The sequence below is a fragment of the Phyllostomus discolor genome, chromosome 5, assembly GCF_004126475.2.
Source record: "Phyllostomus discolor isolate MPI-MPIP mPhyDis1 chromosome 5, mPhyDis1.pri.v3, whole genome shotgun sequence".
Lineage (NCBI taxonomy): Eukaryota > Metazoa > Chordata > Mammalia > Chiroptera > Phyllostomidae > Phyllostomus > Phyllostomus discolor.
The window spans coordinates 160,253,868-160,274,665 of NC_040907.2; the positions used below are offsets into that span (position 1 = coordinate 160,253,868).

The 20,798-nt window shown below is 42.7% G+C and overlaps 1 long non-coding RNA gene and 1 pseudogene across 1 annotated transcript; both read left to right on the forward strand.

Moving 5' to 3' along the window:
* Positions 1-65: 65 nt before the first annotated feature.
* Positions 66-9,086, forward strand: LOC118500904. Its single transcript, XR_004903490.1, has 2 exons — positions 66-508; positions 8,387-9,086. It is a non-coding gene; the product is annotated as an uncharacterized LOC118500904 (long non-coding RNA).
* Positions 9,087-13,794: 4,708 nt separating this feature from the next.
* LOC114497041 lies at positions 13,795-14,554 on the forward strand (annotated as a pseudogene).
* Positions 14,555-20,798: the final 6,244 nt, after the last annotated feature.

Consider the following 20,798-nt stretch of genomic DNA (forward strand, 5'->3'; position numbering starts at 1 on the left):
AAGACGGAGGCGGGTGAAGTTTCGCGAGACGTTAAAAACCCTCGCGAGACCTCGCTAGACTCACGTGATTCTTGGCGCCCATTGGGCCGTCTTCCCTTATCACGTTGAGGACGCGGAGTGGGCGGGGTTTAGTAGGAAGGAAATGGCGTAGCTGGGCTGCGCCCGGCGCCGGCTGTAGGTTCGTTTTATTGGTTCCGGCTTTGGGGGGAGGGGATGTCGTGGGTTTGTTCTTTTGGTTTGGGGGGCTGTCAGTCCTTTCTTGAGGTTTCCGGGTGGTAATCGTGTGTATCTCCTTAGGCGAGCAGTGCTGGGAGATGGGAATTATGGGGTTTAATGCAACATTCGTACCAGTTGGTTCTCAAAGTGTGGTCCCTTTACCAGCCGCATCAGCATCGCCTGGTAATCTATTACAAATGCAAATTTTCAACACCCCCCCCCCCCAGACGTGACTCAGAAACGCTGGGGATGGGCTCTGCAACCTGTTTTAACAAGCACTCCAGGTGAACAGGTAAACCCGGCGTTGGCTCAAGTTTGAGAACCACCGCTTTTTATAATAATCGCAGTAGTAGCAACAAAAAAACCTGAATTGTGGCAGAACCTGTTGGAGTGATGATTTGTTTCAAACCTATTTTGTTAGAACCTATTTGGTTTAAATTAATTATATATGTTGATCTCTCTTGATAGGGAACAATCACGAAGTTATAGTCCTGGGTGATAAATAGTGGTGTAAGTAATTACGTTTATGTTTAAAAGAAATGTCCGTTAAGTTTGTGTGTTTCTAATGATATATTACTTATGAACGGATAAGTTCACAAACGTAGCTAGAGATTTGAAGTGAGAGCCAGATGTTTTCACTGATTATGCTTTTTACTATTTACCATTTTTATACGTACATTTTCCCCAATTAAACTAGTTATAAAAAAAGATAAAGACCCATGACACAAAGAGGCTACTATATGAATGCTAAAAAGGCTACTACATAAATACTAGAAACTAGTTGTAAAGAAAAATACAGACTTGTGACACAGGCTTGTGATATGAGTATCAGAAGAGAGGGTCTTAAGAATAACATCTTGCCTTAGTGCCTTCTTGGTTGGTTGGTTGGTTGGTTTTTCCTTGAAGGGGCCTTCCCTTTTACACCCATGTCCCTCCTATTGAGACAGATAATTTACAAGATGGAAACCAGGTTTGTAATGACGAGTTGACTATTTGCAAGTCAAAGACTTCCTCTGAAAATGCTGCAGAGGGCAGCAGTGTGTAGCTAAAGGGGGAAGACAAACCAGAAAGATGAACTTTTCCTTAATATATAGTAGAAATTTGTTTAAAATATAATGTTTTTGATAACTGCTCTTATTCTAGTTGTATTTATAAAATTAACCCCAGGAGGATCTTTCTTGAATATCAAGTGAAATTTACAGTTGTGTAAAAGTCTCTCAAATAACTCTTCATGAACCCCTCCAGATCTGAAAATAGAGAAATATTTGTTATAAGCTCCAGTATAGGATTGTTTTTTATCATCTTGATAGTTTTTGCTTTCAGGATTGCTTTTAATCTCTCCGTCTATGCAACATAGATTATACTTGGGAAGAAAAGCTGTATTGAATATTGGTTCCTCACAGAGAGATTGTGATGGTAACAGTTGTATACCAGGTACCATTTTTACATGTATTCATTAAATTTTCACGATGATTCTGTGCGCAGTGAAAGACAAAACTGGAGCAAATATGAGCTCTGACTTAAGAGTGATACTTTAAATAGGTATTCTGACTTCCCACCTCCTTTGAAGTGTCAAAATATACTTTCAAGTGTCTGATTTTTAAAACATTCTCATTCAGATTTAATCATGTTTGTTCTTCAAAAAGAACAGTATTTAAAATCTCTAGTTCTTTAAGCCTGGTATTTATTTAATTGAAACCCAGTGGTAAATGAAATTTAAAGACTCCAGATTATCATTAGAATACACAGCTATTTCACTTTCACTTCCCTTCTCAAAGAAAATTTTAAACTGCTAAAGAAAATTAAAGTATAGCAGCTGCCTTTGGAAATGTGCCAGCCCACTGCAGGGCACAATAAACTAATACATGTTAGTTAAATAGGAGATTGCATTCTTTAATTTAGCTTTTATGGTATTCCTTCCTAACTAAGAGTGGCCCCAGATTTGCCTACATTGTTTGCTCTTGACAAATGCCTAAGGAGATGAATTAGAGATATGTACATAGTCATAATAACTGCTTATGTCCTTTGTCCTCTTTAGTCAGAATAAGTATTTTGAATGTTTGCATGGAGATATGCTGCAGGGCAAGCTATTGGCTTTTTGTACTTACTGAGTATTTTCAGGTACAGTGCATTGAAAACATACGCTGGGATGACTCTTACAAGACCTCGTTTGTTTAAAGGTAATGGAAAAACAACCTTAAATAGATGCTGACCAGTGCAGGTGCTCGTCAGTCATAGCATTCCTGATTTTGTTCACCTAAGTCTGCACTGCCTTGCTAGTCTCAGGTATGCATTTTCATCTGTTCTGTTTCATGTGTACCACTAAAGAAGAGGAAAATGTGCCACTAAAAGCAGAAAGCAAGGATTCTTTCAGTTTGGAAAAGATTATAATCAGAGGCTTTACCAAGATCAGAAGAGGAAGAGTCATTCAAAGTTCTTTAGACCTATTTGAAAGTGGTGTTTAATAGTACTTTTACATACACTCTTTGTGGGATATATTCTGAGGGCAAAAAGAACAACAAAAAAAATACCATCACAGATGTATTGCTAAATAGTACTACTGGTGATGTAATTTTGAAACTCATGTCTAGTATAGATGAAGTAAATAATATACATTGTTTAAAACCCTTAAGAGGAAATAAAAATAGAAAATAGTTTGGGGGGAGCACTCTGATGACTTGTTTATATATAGATACAAGGTCCGGCACAAATAACGCCCCCTTTTAATTATAAAAATCTTTTATTACAAAATCATAAGCATGTAATTCTATAACAGAAATATCATACTCAAACACACTGTATGACATTTTAGGTGAAATGTTCAACCTGCTGTCCATTTCCTGCGTGACATTCACGTTCCCTACCAACCACACTCAAGCGAGCCCTACTTCTACCAGATCCTGTATATTTCTTAGATGTAATGTGACTCCAGTGGAGAGTGCCCCATATCTTGATATCTAGATGCCATCCCCCACAAAAGAAATAGCATGTCTCGGAGAAATGGTTGATTTCAGGTCTCAGATCCAGAAAGTACCAAAGTGAGCCTAGAACATCTTGCCAGAAAGCAAGGAAGTGTCCCCAGACTAATAAGATCAAGTCAAAAAGTCACAGACCAGCTAGAGGGGACTCCCCTAGCCAAACGTGAGTCAATATGAGTCTTAAAAAGAATAATGACTGCCATTTATTATCAAAGCATTGAGTATGTTTTTAAAATCCATAAGTCCAGAGTGACACTCAAAATCAAAGGTGGGGGAGGGATTGTTTTTCCTTATAGAAGAATGCCAGCCAATAGATGTAGATGAAGTAATAGAAATGGAAAAATTACCATGTGCAATCCCCAGTGATTTGGGCACAGGTCATCCACAGAAGTTAAAACCCATCTTATAAGAAGAGGCAGGGAAAAGCAGGATGTTCACACTGTCAGAGTATCACCCCACAGTGTACTTAATTACAAAGGGGAAGATACACCTTATAATGAAGAAATTCAGCGGTCACCAACTTAACCTAGTGATCACACCACCACTAGTGGTGGAACAAACTGACTGCATAGGCCTTATGATTGGATGCAATAATGATGTCCCAGTATCACCTGTGAAGGGATCTTACCAAAATACTTAACCTGAATATAATCAAGCCTTTTATTTTAAAGATTGTATTTATTTATTTTTAGAGAGAGAGGAAGAGAGGGAGAGAAACATCAATGGGCAAGAGATATATTAATTGGTTGCCTCTTGCAGCCCCCAACTGGGAACCTGGCATGCAACCCAGACATGTGCCCCAACTGGGAATCAAACCGGTGACTTTTCCGTTCACAGGCCAGCACTCAATCCACTGAGCCACACCAGCCAGGGCCAATCAAGCCTTTGGACCCAACTTCCAGTTTCCAGGAGATACAGGGATAGAGGAACAGTAAAAGGACTCTGAGGGGAGAGTCAGGCATATCCAGAATGTGGGACATTCCAAAAGAAGATGCCTAAATTATTCAAAAGTCAATGTCATTAGAAATAATGGAAGACTGTTTTAGACTAAGACAAAGGACAAATCAATTAAATGCAATTGGGTAAATCTTGATTGAATCTTGGTTTGGAAAAATAAAACTGTAAAAGAAACTTTGAGGACACTTTAGGAAATTTGAATATGGACTGGATTTTGGATAATTGTTAATTTTATTAGGTGGGAAACTTGCCTCGGTTACTTAGGAAAATATCCTATTCAGGTATTTAGGGATGAAGTGCCACAACACCTGTAACATAGCTTCAAATGGTTCAGCCAAAAAATTAGGTTCTACAATATTCATGTGTGTATGAACATATATGTATTTGTGTACATTATATATAGAGAGAGAAAGAATTAAAATGTGGCAAAAGGTTGAGTGTCACTATAGGAGGACATACGTGTTCATTGTACTAGTCTTTACACTTTTCTGCATGTTTCAGATTTTTCAAAATAGAAAGGAAAGAATTATTCATAGGCTAGCTTAGAATAGTTTTGAGGGGTGTTGTATGTTTGGAGAATGGCGGGGGAAAACAGCAGACAGTTGAGCGGAACTCTAGGAGCTAGCAGTAGCTTAACAACTGAGAAGTAACATTGAATATTACAGAAACCTCTGTGGTTGTCAGGAACAAAAGGCTGTAAAAAGCCAGATGGGTCAAGGCCTAGCAGGAAGATGTGGGCAGTGGAGGCCAAAGCAGTCACAGGATCTCTTTGAAGGCCAGGAAGGAAAGCATGAGAAAGAATTACTTCGACTTCCCCACATACAGGAGAGATTCCGGTGGGTCTTGCTGTCTGATGTGGTGACGGGCTTTTTTCATTTTTTTTGACTTTCTCGTAATAGCCTCCAGTGGTAGTCTTAAAATTGTCCTTCAAACGGAGTTAACTGGACTCCTCAGCACAGTCCTCCAAAGCACCCTCCTGATTATTGACCAGGGTGTTTCCTACCAGTAAGTTACCAGTTTACTTATCTAGAAAAAGTTTATCGCAGAAAAACCTTGGAACATTCCACATCACCTTTATGCACGGTGGGTAATAGAACAATCTTCTTTTTTAAAGATACTTATATCCACCAACAGGTGGTAGGGGACATACATAGGTTTACAAATGTAAAGAGGAAAAAGACAACTAACATGACTTTGCAGAAGCCAAAATGAGACCCAGATATTTGCCACATTAAGACTATTGGCCCATAGTTTGATATAGTCACATTTAGCCATTTTATTGATACAGTTTCAACAGTTGTGGGTGGGGGGGACAACTGCAAAATGGAGACCTTAATGCTCAAAGAGCCCAATAGGTGGCAGTGGGGACACAGGCATCTTTTGACATCCGATTGTCTCCTGCCCAGTGATGAAGCCTTAGTGAAGGGACATTGCCAAGCAGCTCTGTGGGGCAGTGTGACAGGGAAAAACAAGCAGCCAAAAAACTGTGGTTTCAAGTGTCCAAGTAATGAAGAACTGACGGTCACCTGCACTCCTGCTCCTGGTTTTAATGTACACGTTTTTATTGGCCCTTGCTATGATTGTTTTAATAAAATAACTTCACATCCAGAGTCCTTTAGATCATCATTTGTGTGTTGTTTACAGCATCTCTGTGTTGTCAGTTTTAGAAAATAAGCCAGAAGTGTGCCTTGTTGTGTTTAAGGCATCCTCATTCTCTGTAATTAGTACTCATGAAAGGCTGTTTGTGGACCTGGTAGGTGGCACAGGTTGTGTTTCCAAGGAAGAGTACTCTGAGATTTCTGTGCAAGAAAGAGGTTTGTTGGGGAATGCCCTTGGGAATGTCACCTGTGAGAGGTGACAGAACAGCACTGGGCGGAGGGAGAAGTTGCTGTGAAGCAGTTGCAACAGAGGCCTCAGCCCGTCCTCTAGGGGCTGTGGAGCCGGGAAGGCCCTTCAGAGATGCTCCTCACCCCCTCCCCCGCTTAAGTTAAGGGATCCAGATGCAGACTGCCTTTGTGAAGGGGCTAAGAGCAATTCAGCAGAAAGCTGCCAGCCACCCACTCTCCCTAGGTCTGGGAGGATGAGAACCTTGGTCCTCAAGCGGGGATCTGGGCAGCCCACCACAGCATCCCCTATTTTTAGCATGCTGCCTTGCTTACAGGAGTTACTCATATTAGAAACTGTGAAACTGTCACCTTCTCAATATTGTTTCCTTGCATTGAAAGCTGGTGGAAAAATGCCTCAGTATTTCCTGCAGATACCACGTTTGTTTCAAGTTGATTTCTGATATACGTATATTGCTGTAGCAGAGCTTGCTGAGGCCTGGGCAGCTCAGGTACAAAGACTAAGCATTTTCTCTTTTGAAGAATGCTCCGGAAATTTTTGGCACAGTTGGTGATTATTTATTCCAACACATCAAAACCCTTTAGGGTGAATTTTATCTTTTTTAAAAAAATATTTTCTGAAAATAGCCTCTTTGCAGGAAGAAAAATGCATCATCGGCTATTTGTAAAGAAGTTTTTAAATTTATATTTTTGCCTGACTTTGTCTCCTTTTGTATTCTGCGACACTGAGGCTCTTCCTAATCATTTTTCAGTTTCAGCTGAAGGAACCGTTTCTCCCCTTATGCAGCAGTCACTGGACAAACCCCACCGCCTCAGTCTTTTGGGCGTATTCCCCCTCTTCGTTCCGCAGACCAGGCTGTCATCATTTCTCGGCCAGCTTGGTGCAATCGACTCAGTATGGGATTCCTTCTCTGAGATGCGTCTTCCACGCATGGGTACCAGATTGATCTTCTGGGAACACTAATCTAAACATGCCTACATGAACCTGTTAAACTCTCAACTTGTTAGCCCACCATATAAGGCCATGGACGATAGGGCCACAGTCTGCCTCTTGGCCTGAGCGCTGACCACATGCACATACCCCATGTACAAACCCTCCGTGCTCTCGGTTACCTCACTGGTTAGCCTCTCATGCTTTTTCCCACTTTCCTGCCTGGAGGAATATCTTTGAAGGCCCAATTCTGATGGATCATTGATGACTGCCCACCAGCTTTCACAGATAGATCACCTGGCTTCTCTCTTCTCCCTTAATGTTTCCACATCTAGTCAGGGCACCCTGGACCATTGGTGTGTAGAACAGAGCACCTCTAGGCATGCCATCCAAAAGGCAGTGATGATACCTTGTTCTTCTTTACATCTTTAACACTCGGCAAGGTGTGCCTGGCACTAGTAAAATAGAAAACTTGGAAGAAGCAAACTTTTGATAGCAGTGAACATATTTGACTTTGGAAAATATTCTAAAGATGTCTTGTAATTAATGTTATATTTCTCTGGCATGTGGGCACATGATATCGGTTTCTTCATATAAGGAATTAATATTTTGAAGCATTTTCTTGGAGAGAACTTTTTATTTTTTTTAAGACTTTATTTATTTATTTTTAGAGAGAGGGGAAGGGAGGGAGAAAGGGGGGGAGAAACATCACCTGTGGTTGCCTCCCACGTACCCCCCACCCATGACCTGGCCCGCCGCCCGGGCGTGTGCCCTGACTGGGGATCTAACTGGCAACCCTTTGGTGCTCAAGCCAGTGCTCATTCCACTGAGCCACACCATCCAGGACTTGGAGAGAATTTCTGATTGATCCTAATGAGTGGTGTGTCTCTTTGCAGGCAGTTAAAAGTGATTTTTACATTTCTGTTTAGTGGTAAAGATACATAGATAGGAAAAACAGGATTGTAATAGCTTGATTATAAGCAGTTTAATCAATGTATTTCTGGTTGTTGTTTTCAGTGTTACTGATTAGCTGCCTAATTTGATGATTTCTCCATAGCAGAGTGAAGTAGAATCAATTAACCCAATAGTCAGTGGGAGTGCAACACTCATGCAGCCGAGACAAGAAAGTGGCCACAGTTTATAGATTTGTGAGGCCATTTGTCTTGTGGTTTATGAAAAGTATTGAACACAGAGCCCATGTTTACTTACTCTCTTTTGTTATGACTGGTAAAAGCGCCCGTGGTAAAGTCATAACATGGTAAAGTCATGTTAATTTTTCCTGTCACATCTGAAAGAAAAAATGAGAATATTTCCCTGTATTCTCTTAAGACAAACGAGTTATTGTGAATATACTAGCTGCTTCTAGCAGTTTGTGAATCTAGATTAAATGGTCATGGGCTTTTCTGGTTGTAATTGACATTCTGTTTTGTCTTACTGTTTTTCCTTTGTCTTGCTCCCAGATCTATTTTATGATCAAAGGAAAGTAAGTCAGCACGTTTGACTGGCCCTTGAAACAGCGCACCGGACCTGCGATCTGTAGTTCTGGTGTGGATCCTGCCTCTCACTAGCTGTGAGGCCTGCAGGAGGAAGACCCTAACTTCAGGGGGCCCACGTTTCGTAACCAATGTTTCCTTGCAGCCCTGAGACTCGGATTCTTAAATTTATAGGAAGTCACAAAAGATGACATACAATTCTCCCTAATTAACTGTACATAGATAGTTACTTGATCCTATCCCCATCCGTCGTCCTTCCTGTGAATTTCTACTGAGGTGTGTCAGGGCTACATTTTCTAACCGATATTAGTCCTTTGATGCTAAGCACTAATAAGCAATTTCCATGTATGAAATAACACTGCATGCCCCGCCCGCCGTCCCACCCCAGCCAGCTCTCAGACCTAGGCATCTGCTGTAGACTCAGTACGTGTTAGCTAGAGGAGGAAGCTCAGGGACTCTACACCTGTCTGTTGAGTGTTGACTTCTCCTTTCACTTTACAGAGAAAAGAAAGGTCATTTGGCAACAACTTCCTTTGATAATTTCCCCCGCCAGCACATGTAGCTAAAAATTATTTGTGTTGATTCATCCTTGAAAAGATTTTTCGATGACTATATTAAAATTTAAATCATGTGTACAGTGAAAGCATCATTAAAAAATTAAAGACAAGCCACAGACCATGAGAAGATATTTGCATAATTAGTAACCGGAATATTTTTTAACATCCTATGTGTCAGTCCTGGCTGGTGTGGCTCCGTTGGTTAGAGCATTGTCCCGTAATGGAAGGGTTGTGGGTTGGACTCCCAGTCAGGGCACACACCTCGGTTATGGGTTCGATCCCCAGTCTGAGCATGTGCAATGTATGATCCAGGTCTAGGCGCGTATGGGAGGAACCAATTGATGTGTCTCTCTCACATTGGTATTTCTCCCTCCCCCCTCCATCTCTCTCTAAAAAGCAATGAAAAAATGCCCTCAGGTGAGGATTTTTAAAAATCCGATATATCAGTAAGAAAACCCAATGGAGAGCAAGTTGGCCTTATCTAGTAAGTAGAAAGTGGGCACCAGCACTTCTATTCTGAGAGAAGCTCTTGCATGTGAAATAAGGAAACATTAAATTTATTACAGCTTTGATTAAAAAAAACAAAACTTAAAAATCAACCTGAATGTCCACCAACAGAAAAATAGAGAAAAAAATGTGGTACATTTAAGTCCACAGATGAATAGATATTCATGAAATTAATAAGTGAATGAACTAGAGGTACATGTATGAACATGGGTAAATCTCAATAATATTCAGCCAAAAAAAGCAAATTGTAGGATAACGTGTGCAGTAGGAGACCACTCACACAAACTTGAAAGGCGTGCAAAAACGCGTTATTTAGGGGAATCCATGTATAGTAAAGGCGTGAGCCCAGGCAGGGAATGAAAAGCACTGAGCTTTGTCTTTGGAGAAGGAGGGGTGTCGGCATCGGAGATTAGTATGCAGGAGGCTTTCCACTACGCGTGTAACATTTCACTTGTAATATGTAATGTTTACTATATGTCTTCATTTAAAAACGTAATTTCTATACGTGGCCTCTTTTTTACACCTTAGGAGAAGGTACCCATGCTGCAGAAGCACGGCTTGGACAATGACATTGTTAGTAAAAGGTGCCGACACAGCCCCACCTCAGGACTTGGGAGTTGGAGGGCAGAATGGCCCTCTCGGTCGGCGGCTCGCATATGGGACAAACCCTACACAGCCATCCGTAGCAGCCTCGACTGAGTATCACACTTGACTCTGTGCTTCAGACAAAACAAACTCACCTCCCTCAGAGTCAGGGTCAGAGTCAGGGTCAGAGTGAGGTCTCCATCGTCCCACCCGAGGCAAACCTCGGCAGCAGGGCTGAGCTCAGCTCCCCCTCTCTTCTGTCCTGTCCCATCATTCCTGCAGCTTCCGCCTTGCTTCCCCACGGCTGCCCCAGCCTCTGACCATGTGTTTCTAGTTGCTGCCACTCCTGCCCACTGTGGTCCGCTTTTCTCTTCCACCACGTCACTGAAGTGTCTATCATCCAGAGTCGCCAAGGCCCTCTGACTCTCAAAGTCCAGAGGTCCACTCTGCAGTTCTCACCTCACCTGACCTTTGCAGTGTTGAACACCGTCCTTATAAAAACTCCTCTTGTGACTTCTGTCACATTTTTCTCTCTTGAGTTTCCTCCCTTTGGCTGCCAGGACCTTGGTCTCTCTTATAGGCTCTTGTTCTGCCACTCAGTCTGTGAATGCTAGTATTCCCTCCTCATTCATGTTTTCTCTTTACTTTCTTCTACTCAAGTGGCTTCCACAGTTACTTAGCAATTATTTATTGAACGCGTACTCCCTGCCAGGCTGTTTTCCCAGTCCTAGGGATGCAGCAGGGACAAGGCCTTGCCCTCATGAGCTCATATTCTAGAGAGAGGAGACCGACAGCAAGTGAGAAAGCAGATCTGTAATACTTACATGGTGCCAAGTTCTATGGAGGAAAAGGAGAGTAAGGGAAGAGGTGGTGCAAAAGGAGGGGCTGGGTTGTATTCATTTTATAGCACATGGTCAGGAAAGACTCACTGAAAAAATCAGCTCTGGGGCTGCGCCCTGAAGGGAGTGAGAACTGTGAACCATGTGGCCGTCTAGTAGAAGACCATCCTGTGCAGAGGGAATGGCAAGTGCAAAGTCTCTGAGTTAGGAGTGTTCCAGTTTGGGACATGTTGCGTTTGAAAGGCCTGTTATACATGCGGATGGAAACGCCAGCAAGTCGGTTGAGTATCCCTATATGGCCGTATCTGTCTCTCTCTGTTTCCCAGCACTAGAATACAAGCTCCGTGGGGACAGGGTCTTGTCACCGCTGCATCCCTAGCACTGGCATGGAGTAGGTGCTCAAGAAATATTTAATTGAATGTTGAGACAACTTAACCTCTAGGTCAGTATCAAAAGTTATAACATAGGTATAATTGTAATCCCCAAAGAAGATGAAAGATAAAATAATTCAGAAAAAAATTTTAGAAAATAATGGCTAAAATTTTTCCAAATTTGATAAAAGACTTGAAATTTTACTTCCAAGAAGCTTAGTAAACCCCAAGCAGGAAAAGTAAATTAAATAAAACAAACTAAAGCTAGGCATATCATACTCAAACTGCTAAGAGCCAAAAGATACTTAAAAATACTTAGGGAGCCCTGGCTGGTGTGGCTCAGTGGATTGAGTGCTGCCTATGAACCAAAGGGTTACCAGTTCGATTCCCAGTCAGAGCATATGCCTGGGTTGTGGGCCAGGTCCCCAGTAGGGAGCGTGCAGGAGGCAACCACACATCGGTGTTTCCCTCTCTTTCTCCTTCCTTTACCCTCTCTCTAAAAATAGATAAATAAAATCTTTTAAAAAAATACATAGGGAGCACTATGTGCAAGTTACATTTTTTTTGGCCACTGGAATAAAAAAAATGCACAGGATAGTGTAGTCCCTCTACTCACAGCTAACACATTTCTTAGATCATATTTTTAAATATCAACTGACAAGTACCTGGATGAGCTACCTCTCATACATATGTCTGAAATAGAATTTATATTCTTTTATCCAAAGTTGCTCCTTTTTCTTTTTTCATTTTGGACTATAAAGCTCTTTTTAGTTAAAGTATAGTTGACATACAACATAATATTAGTTTCAGGTGTATAACATGGTGATGATATAACATAGTGATAACATAGTTCACATCTATGCACCTTACAAAGTGATCATCATACTGCCTTTTTCAAGAATGATGCCACTGCCACTCTCCTACAAGAGGGAAGCCTAGAGTCCTGGGCTCATCCTTTCCTTCCTTCTCCGCCTCACTGGGGCATCCACTTTATTCATTGCATCAGTACATAGCTCAAACCCTTTCCCCCGCACAGATGCTATCTTAGTTCAGTCTTTTATCATTTATAGCCTGGAAGCCTCCTAAATTGTTATCTTGCCCTCTCAGCTGCCAGAATCGTTATTTTGTCAAGTCACTTTCCAGTTCTTAATTTTCCAGTGGTTTTCCATCCCTTTGGAAGTAGTTTCTGTAGCTTAGCGTGACCTAGAAGGTCCTTCAAGGTCTGGGCCGTGCTAAAATCTGCAGGCTTAGTCATACCAAATCACTTGCAGCTTTCTGAATGAGCCATGGTATCAGACCTCTGTGGCTTTGCCAATCTTTTTTTTTTAAAGCAATAACTTATTAGATCAAAGAAAATTGAATCCTACATTGGAAGGTGAAAGCCAAAAATCATACCACCAAATGTCCTGAGGGCTCCTTTTTTTTCTTTAAAAAAAAATTTCCACGCTACCCAGAGAAGGGCCCACACGGTGTTGGTCTCAGTTCCCATGTAACTTACAGGGAAACTTTCACATTGTCCAGAGCCTTTAATGCCCTGCAAATGAAGGAGGAGGATGTCCCCTAATTCCTTGCAGCAGGAATCCACTTAGAGGGCACCAACCTTAACATCCAAATGGAACGGAACATCTGCAAAAGGAAAAGGGACGGTATCTAAACCATGAATCTGAAGAGAACCTGAGAGGAGCTTCTGCTGGTAGTTCATGCCATTGTTGCCATTTGTTGGGAACCACCCTGCCTGGTTTCAGAAGCTGTAACCCCCACCAAGGCTAAGGCTGAGGGAATGACCTTGAACCATAAGCCACCAAGGAGACAAAAGCTTATCTCCCTGGCAGGAGTGCTGCTTCTGCTCCTTTTCATCCATAACTGGTCCTCAATGCTTGGTTGGTTAGCCAATGATGGGTAAGATTCCCAAAGTGGGGAACAATCTAAGACAGGCACAATCACATGGGAGGCCCCCAAGGAAGGACTTGGGGGGTGGCTACAGCAAAAGGGGGTGATGGATCCTCGCCCCTCAGCTTTGACAAAGCCTGAGTCCTCACTGTCTTCAAGGAAACTCCTAATCTCTTGGCTGTCTTACTTCCCTTGCTCCACCTAAGCCTGAAACAATGACAGAGGGTGATACAGCCCTGTGCTGGAAAGGGCAGGTTCCCCAGGCAATCAGGCCTAAGAAGGAATATGTAAAACCCTGTGAAACCTGCTTTGTTTAGAATGCTCTTAATTAAATGATAAGGGTCCAAGCAAGAAGTAAGTTTGTTACTCAAAGTTTTACAGCTCTTTAGCTATCTGACCCTGACTCAAAATAGGCCCTCAGAGCTCATTGTTATCTATTATTTGATCCTTACCTCCTGGCAATGAGTATTGAGCTTTACCTGAATTCTTGTGTAAACAAACCCAAAAAAAGCCCATTGAGGAACAGGCTCCTGGCCCTTCTCCTTTGAGAGACTGGCCACCTTTCCTCCCCAAGCAGATCATGTCTTCGTAGACTTATTCTCACCCATGGCAGCCCAGGGAGCCCTATGGGCAGAACCCCCCCACAGCCATTGAAAGCCCTGTCTGTCATACGGTCCAGGAATACTGGCCAGCAAGCAGTGCTGATGTTTGCTGTGGAACCACTCCTATTGCCAGCTGCTTCACTCCTGGAACCTTCACTGACCAGATCCAGGCTGCCTTCCTGGAGCCAAGACTTCTGGTGGTTACTGATCCCAGGGCTGACCGCCAGCCTCTCATGGAGGTGTCTTATGTTAGCCTGCCCCCCACTGCTCTGTGTAACACACCGTCCTCTGCACTATGTGGACATTGCCATCCCTTGCAACAACCAGGGGCTCACTCAGTGGGCCTGATGTGCTGGATGCTGGCCTGGGAAGCTCTGCACATGTGTGGCACCATCTCCTGTGAACATCCATGGGAGGTCAGGCCTGGTCTGTACTGCTACAGAGATCCTGAAGAGATTGAGAAGGAAGAGCAGGCCACTGCTGGAAAGGCTGTGACCAAGGAGGAATTTCAGGGTGAACAGACTGCTCCGGCTCCCAAGTTCAGTGCTGCTCAGCCTGAGGTCACTCGCTGGTCTGAAGGTGCAGGTGCCCTCTGGGGACCTGCTCAGCAGTTTCCTGCTGAAGACTGGTCTGCAGCTCCCACTGCGCAGGCCATGGAATGGGTAGGAACGACCACTGAGTGGTCTTAAGCTGTTCTTCCACAAATTCTTAATAGGATGGGAATAAGGGTAACAGAGAATAGTTTCTAAAAGTAAAAACAAATTTGAATGTATTGGGGTAACATTGGTTAATAAAATTATATAGGTTTTAAGTGTACATTTCTGTAATACATCATCTATATATAATTTTTTTCTTTTTTATTGAATTTATTGGCATGACATTGGTTAATCAAATTATATATGTTTCAGGTGTACAATTCCATAATACATCTTCTGTACACTGTGTTGTATGTTCACCACCTCAAGTCAAGTCACTGTTTATCCCCCTTCATCCCCTCCTACCTTTCCCACCCGCTTTCCTTCTGGTAACCACCATTCTGTTGTCTGTGTCTGTGAGTTTTTTTGTTTTTCATTTGTTTGTTTTTTGCTTAGTCCCTTCATCTTTTTTGCCCAGCTGCACAATTCCCCTCCCCTCTGATAGTGGTCAGTCTGTTCTCCATCTGTGAGCCAGTTTCTATTTTGTTAGTTTATCTTGTTCATTAGATTCCACATATGATTAAAAACATATGGTACTTGTCTTTCTCTGACTAGCTTATCTCACTTAACATAGTGCTCTCCAGGTCCATTCATGCTGTCACAAAGGGGACGATTTCCCTTTTTATGGCTGAATAGTACTTCATTGTGTAAATATACTACAGCTTTTTACCCACTCATTTACTGGTAGGCAACTTACACTGTTTCCAGATCTTAGCAATTGTAAGTAATGCTGCAATAAACATAGGGGTGCATATATTCTTTCAAACCAGTGTTTCAGATTTCTTCATATATATTCCCAGAAATGGAATCACTGAGTCATAAGGCAGTTCCATTTTTAATTTTTTGGAGTAAGTACGTACTTCTTTCCATAGCATCTGGGCCAACCTGCATTCCCACCAATAATGCACTAGGGTTCCTTTTTCTCCACATCCTCACTAATGCTGTTTGTTGATTTTGTTATGATAGCCATTCTGTCAGGTGTGAGGTGACATTGTGGTTTTTGCATTTCTCTGATGATTAATGATATTGAGCATCTTTTTATATGTCTTTTGGCCATCTGTATGTCCTCTCTGGAGAAATGTCTATGGGGGTACCTTGCCCATTTTTTAATTGGATTGGTTGATATTTTGGTGTTGAGTTATATACGTTCTTAATAAATTTTGGACATTAACCCCTTATCAGATGTATCATGGGAAAATTTGTACTCTCATTCAATGGGTTGTCTTTTCATTTCATTAATGGTTTCCTTTGCTATGCAAAAACTTTTTAGTTTGACCTAGGCTTTGCCAATCTTGATCTTGTGTGTGTGTGTGTGTGTGTGTGTGTGTGTAAGATTCTTCTCTCATTTCCTTGGCTAATCTGTACTCATCCTTGACTCCTCAGCTGAAGGATCACCTTTTCTTAGAAAAGTTGCCTGACCCCTTTCTCCAGCTGGAATCAGATGTCCCCATGCTCCTCCTTTGTGATGTCATGGCAGCCTGTGCTTACTCACCTCTATTATACCCCGTGTTCCACTGTATTCTCATGATTGGTTTTCCTTTCGGGTCAGGTCTTATTTGTCTGTAGGTCTCCAGAATATGCCATACAGTAGGTGCTTGATGTTTGTTGAATGAGTGAGTGCCTGAATGAAGTATTGTTTGAATTGATTACCTATATGGATCCTATCCATTTCATAGTCACTAAGATCTTGATAAACTTTCCAAGGTATAAATATCTAGGTGAGAAAAGTAGAAAATAACCTGAGGCAACGGCTTAAGGAGAGGAATTTTGTACACGTGCTTAGGCAAGGAGACCTGAGTAGTGAGGTGTACTGAGCTTACTTTCCCACCAAGAGGACTAAATATTCACCCTCTTAGGTGATCACCTCCTACGATCATCAGTACATGGGTAGACCAGCTGGCTTAAACTGGGAGAGCACTCTTTTAGTGAAACTTTTTTTTGTACTCTTCCCGGCTATATGTGATAGACTAGACTACCTTTATTTGCTTTTTATGCCACCTTTTATGGAATAGTCTCATGCCCATCATTCATATTCCTGGGGTCTTTGCCTCTAACCTATATTCAGTAGGCCCCCTTGTGATTTTTTTTGTAGAATGGATTTAAGCAACTCATTTGCCAAATCAAGGCCCAAATTTTTTCAAAATATTGTCTTTCATTTTCAATCATTTTCACCTTGTCAGCTTGTCTAATCCACTATGAAGAGAAGACTGCAGAGTTGACACTAAGGAAATGATTCTCTCTGACTTAGAAACCAACTCAGACCAAGAAAGATGGTACCACAGAAAGGTTTGGCTCTCCCAGCTGAACAGGCAAGAGTCACCTTTAACTTTGTAGGGAGGCCTCTGCCATAGCATCACCCACGTGTCAGCTGCCCTCTACCACAGGACCGCTCTTGGCTCTGCGCCATCTTCCGTCTTCCAAAGCTGGTCGGGTACAGGGCTGGGAACCAAGTGAGCCAGCTCTTACCTCTGCCCTCACTGGCTTACGCCAGTCCTCTTCTCTGTGGCCTGGTGTTTTCTTTCTAGGGGCTCTCAGGCAATAACCAGTCTCTTCCAAAGTTTATAGTCTGACCCCCTACTTTAAAAGCATGCACATAATTTTTTTACTGCCGAACCTAACCGAACTGCCGAACATTTGTACTTTCTATAGATACCTCTTGATCTACCCAGAGTTCTGACCCTGAGCCCACTTAATACATAGCGTAGGGAGAGCTCTTGAAACCTGGGAGAGGCAATATTCCACCAGAGCGTCCAGACAAGACCACACATGGCAAGCCTGCTGCCCATTCTCTTTCCATCTTTGAGACACTCCTTTAGCATGAGGGAGACCCCTGGAGAGTTCACAATTTAGATGCAGCAGAAGTAGTAACAAAGAAGGTATACCAAAGAAGTAAAATAAGTTGTCAAGAACAATGAGTAATGGTAGAGTTTTTTTTAAAAAAAAATCAATATCTGTCCACATATTTCTATGCATGGGGTGCATCCATCAAAGTGAGTGGGCGACATGCGTCCCAGCCTGGCTGAGCCAGCGCTGCATGACTCACTTTCTGTGCTATCAACAACCTGCCAGCCTCTCGCCTGGGAGTTAGCAAACTCACCGAAGGAAACTCTATTCTGAATCTATCACTAATTGAATCTTTAAATGTAATCCAACTGCCAGCCAATTTACAAACTTCCTCCACATTCTCCTGGTTGTCTCTAACCTTCTCCTAATCACTTTTGCAGCCTAGCTAGATTCGATCAGGTCTATCTTGGTTTCCTTTGAGGGGGAATTAAATGCCTCCTTCTCAAAGATCACTTCACACAGGTTGAGTAGAGCCGAGAGGTGATCTCATAGGGTTTTTCCATCCAATGATGCTAATTTTTAAAACAAATACGTGAAAGCCCCAATCATTGTCTGTTAAAATCCCCTTTGTGCTCGAAGAGGAAGCTTGGTGAATAGTTCCAGCAAAGTGTCAGGAATATCAGATAGCCTGATTCACTGAGTCCTGGAAACAAACCTCAGTTTCTCCAATCAGTGGTTCAAGATGAGAAAACTCTAAAGATGAGAAAAGTTCCCATTCTCACACACTAATATGGCAACAAACCAGAGATCAGTTTGTCCTCTGGCAACCATGACACATGAATTTGACAAGTGTGCCACCTTATTCTAACTGGCTCATTCTGTGCCCTTCTGGCTACATTGCTCCCTAGGGTTCCCTGTTCAAGTCTCATTTGTCTTTGGAGGTCCCACTCTCTCCCAGGAACCGTTCCCAACTCACTGGCTTAGAGGGAGCTTTTCCTCCCCTGAACTCCTCTGGCACATACGTTAAATTTCTTCATTGACATTTAGTGTAAGCTTTCCAGGGTAGGGACCAAGTTGAAATCTTATCGGCATGCCTATGGGGTGGTGGTACTTAGCTTTCAGCACTGGTGTGCAGTGCAAGCTGGGCATCAGAATCACCCCTATCCAGGCCCCAGAACAGACTTTCTGAACCAGAATCACTGCTTGGACAAACCTGACTTAACCCAGGTGGAGAACTGCAACTTTACCATTATGATAAGGATGACATGAGCTGATACATAAACAGCCACTTTTTTAAACTATGGACTTTAATTATAAATGTTAATTATGGTTTGTAATGAATGCTAATGCTGTCCCCTAAGCCCACCCCTACCCCCTAGCTCCTACTCCCTTTCTTTCTAACAGAACCTCCATGTGTTCAGAGGACCACCCTTCCTCAACACAGTCCCCTTGCTTCAGGGGCGGCTCACCCACCCCCAGTATGAGGTGAGGGACTGAGTGGTCTGAGGTCAGATCCATGGTTCAGGATTGAAACTGGCCTTTGAGGAGCCAGAAGAGTGCTGAAGACTTCTGGGGAGGGTCTTCCCCTTGTAGTGAGTTTCGCTCTTTCTCTTGCTGTTGCCCTAGTTGCCACTGTCAACCACCCGTGATCTTTCTGCCTCCCCTCTCTGCCTTCCCCAGAAGGAGCAAGTCTTGGGGAGAACCTGTGGGGAAAAAAAATCTGGGTCCTTAATGGTGGGTCAAGCAAACCTGAGTTAACTGAAGGCTGGACTTCCTCTTATGAATACTAATAAATGCCTAATTGTTTAAGGCAGTTCTATTACTTGTGGCTGAAATATCCTCCCAGATACACTTGTTTTTATTTCCTCGGTCCCAAGTATTAACTGGCATTTTCTCTCTTTAGTACATGTTCTTAATATAGTACATGTTCTTAATATAGAACATGTACTAAAGAATGTTTAGTAAAATGTTTTACTATAATGTTTAGTATAAGCATTAGTTGAATGAATGAATGAACTTGTAGTCATTGAAGAGTATATATGCCAAGTAACTAAACAAAGTCCCCATCATCTTGGATTTTATATTCTGGTGAGAGTAACACTGAATGACACTGCATTTGTGGGTCCGTTTAGCAGCTTCTCTAGAGAAATAAGCTTTATGTTTCTCCATTTGCAGAAAGGAAATGGGTTCAATCAACATAAGTAGATAGAACGGGAACACCTGTTCCAAAGGACCACTGCTTAGAAATGCACCTGATCACCAGAGTGACCTTCTGCAGTTAAAGGAAAAGGAAACAACAAGTGAGATCATGAAGAATACTTGTCTCCAAGTTTATGACTCAAAGGGAAAATACAGGGCTCTCGTTATCATTTCTCAGCCCCAGAGCCTAAGACAGGTAATTGCAGAAGACCACATGGGGAGTATCAATCTGAAAGAGGAAAAGTTGGTTTTAGTAAATGAATGGAATTTGGAGAAGTGAAAATTGACGACATGCTGAATGTCAATCTGTGACTACGTGAAAGGGAATCACAAGAGATAGCAATCCGCTCGTGTCCAGGTCTTCCCTCTGCGTGAAAGTACTGCTTTAAAGATTGCCCAGTGCCAACTTAAACTGGAAGATGGCCTTCCTTAGAGATGTTTTAGTGTAGGATACAGACTCTCATTTAAGACTGCCTTAAATGTATTCTTTGTGCATGTGATGGGATGGTCTCATTACTTTCCGGGGGGAAGTGAACACTAGTAAGAGTGAGTAGACCCCTCACTGACGATTAAGGAAGGAATCACCTGGTGAGGGAAATGACAGATTTGGGTAGTGACAAGCCTCATGATTCAGCTGGAGTGGCCAGAAAGCAAATTGAGCAGGTGAGGTATGACGGAGTGGTCCAGCAAGATGAAGTAAGGAGCAACATCAGGAAGATTAACTATGATGCGAAACAAAGGTGAACCCTCCAGACCTAGAGAGATGGGGCCTCGCGGAGCAGGGCTCAGGAACTGTGAAGCCTGACACCAGAGAAACAGGAGTCAAGGACACTGACTGTAAGGTGCGGAGGTCGGGCCTTAGTAATGACACTCGGCACCAGCTGCGAGGCAGAGGACTGACGGGCACCACGCCTTCCAGGGCAGCGTTTCCGTTTCCGCAGAGGCTTGCGAGCTAAGGTGCGTGGCCGGCGTGTGTAAGTGTTCAGTAAGCTCCTCTCGCTGCCCTGTGAGGTGGCAGCACTCAGTTCTTCATCCTTAAGCTCTAAAATTGCAGGTTCTTCTGGAACTGACAAAAACTTCAGTTCCCTGAAACAAAAAGACAATCATGGCAGACAAACATCGTTTTTTTCCCCAACCACCTTCATCTCTTTCCCTGGCGAGAGCATTGCAGTTTTCTTTGGAAGACTGGTCCCCTCTGTTTCCCAAACCACGTGACTCAGGTGATGCCAACTCCCTCCCAATCACACTCTCCCATCTAGGAATGGGTGACTGCACTTGACCAATGAGCATATCCCATCCTTCTAGACACAGTGTTTGGTTCAGGGATGGGCATGTGATCCAGGTTGGTCC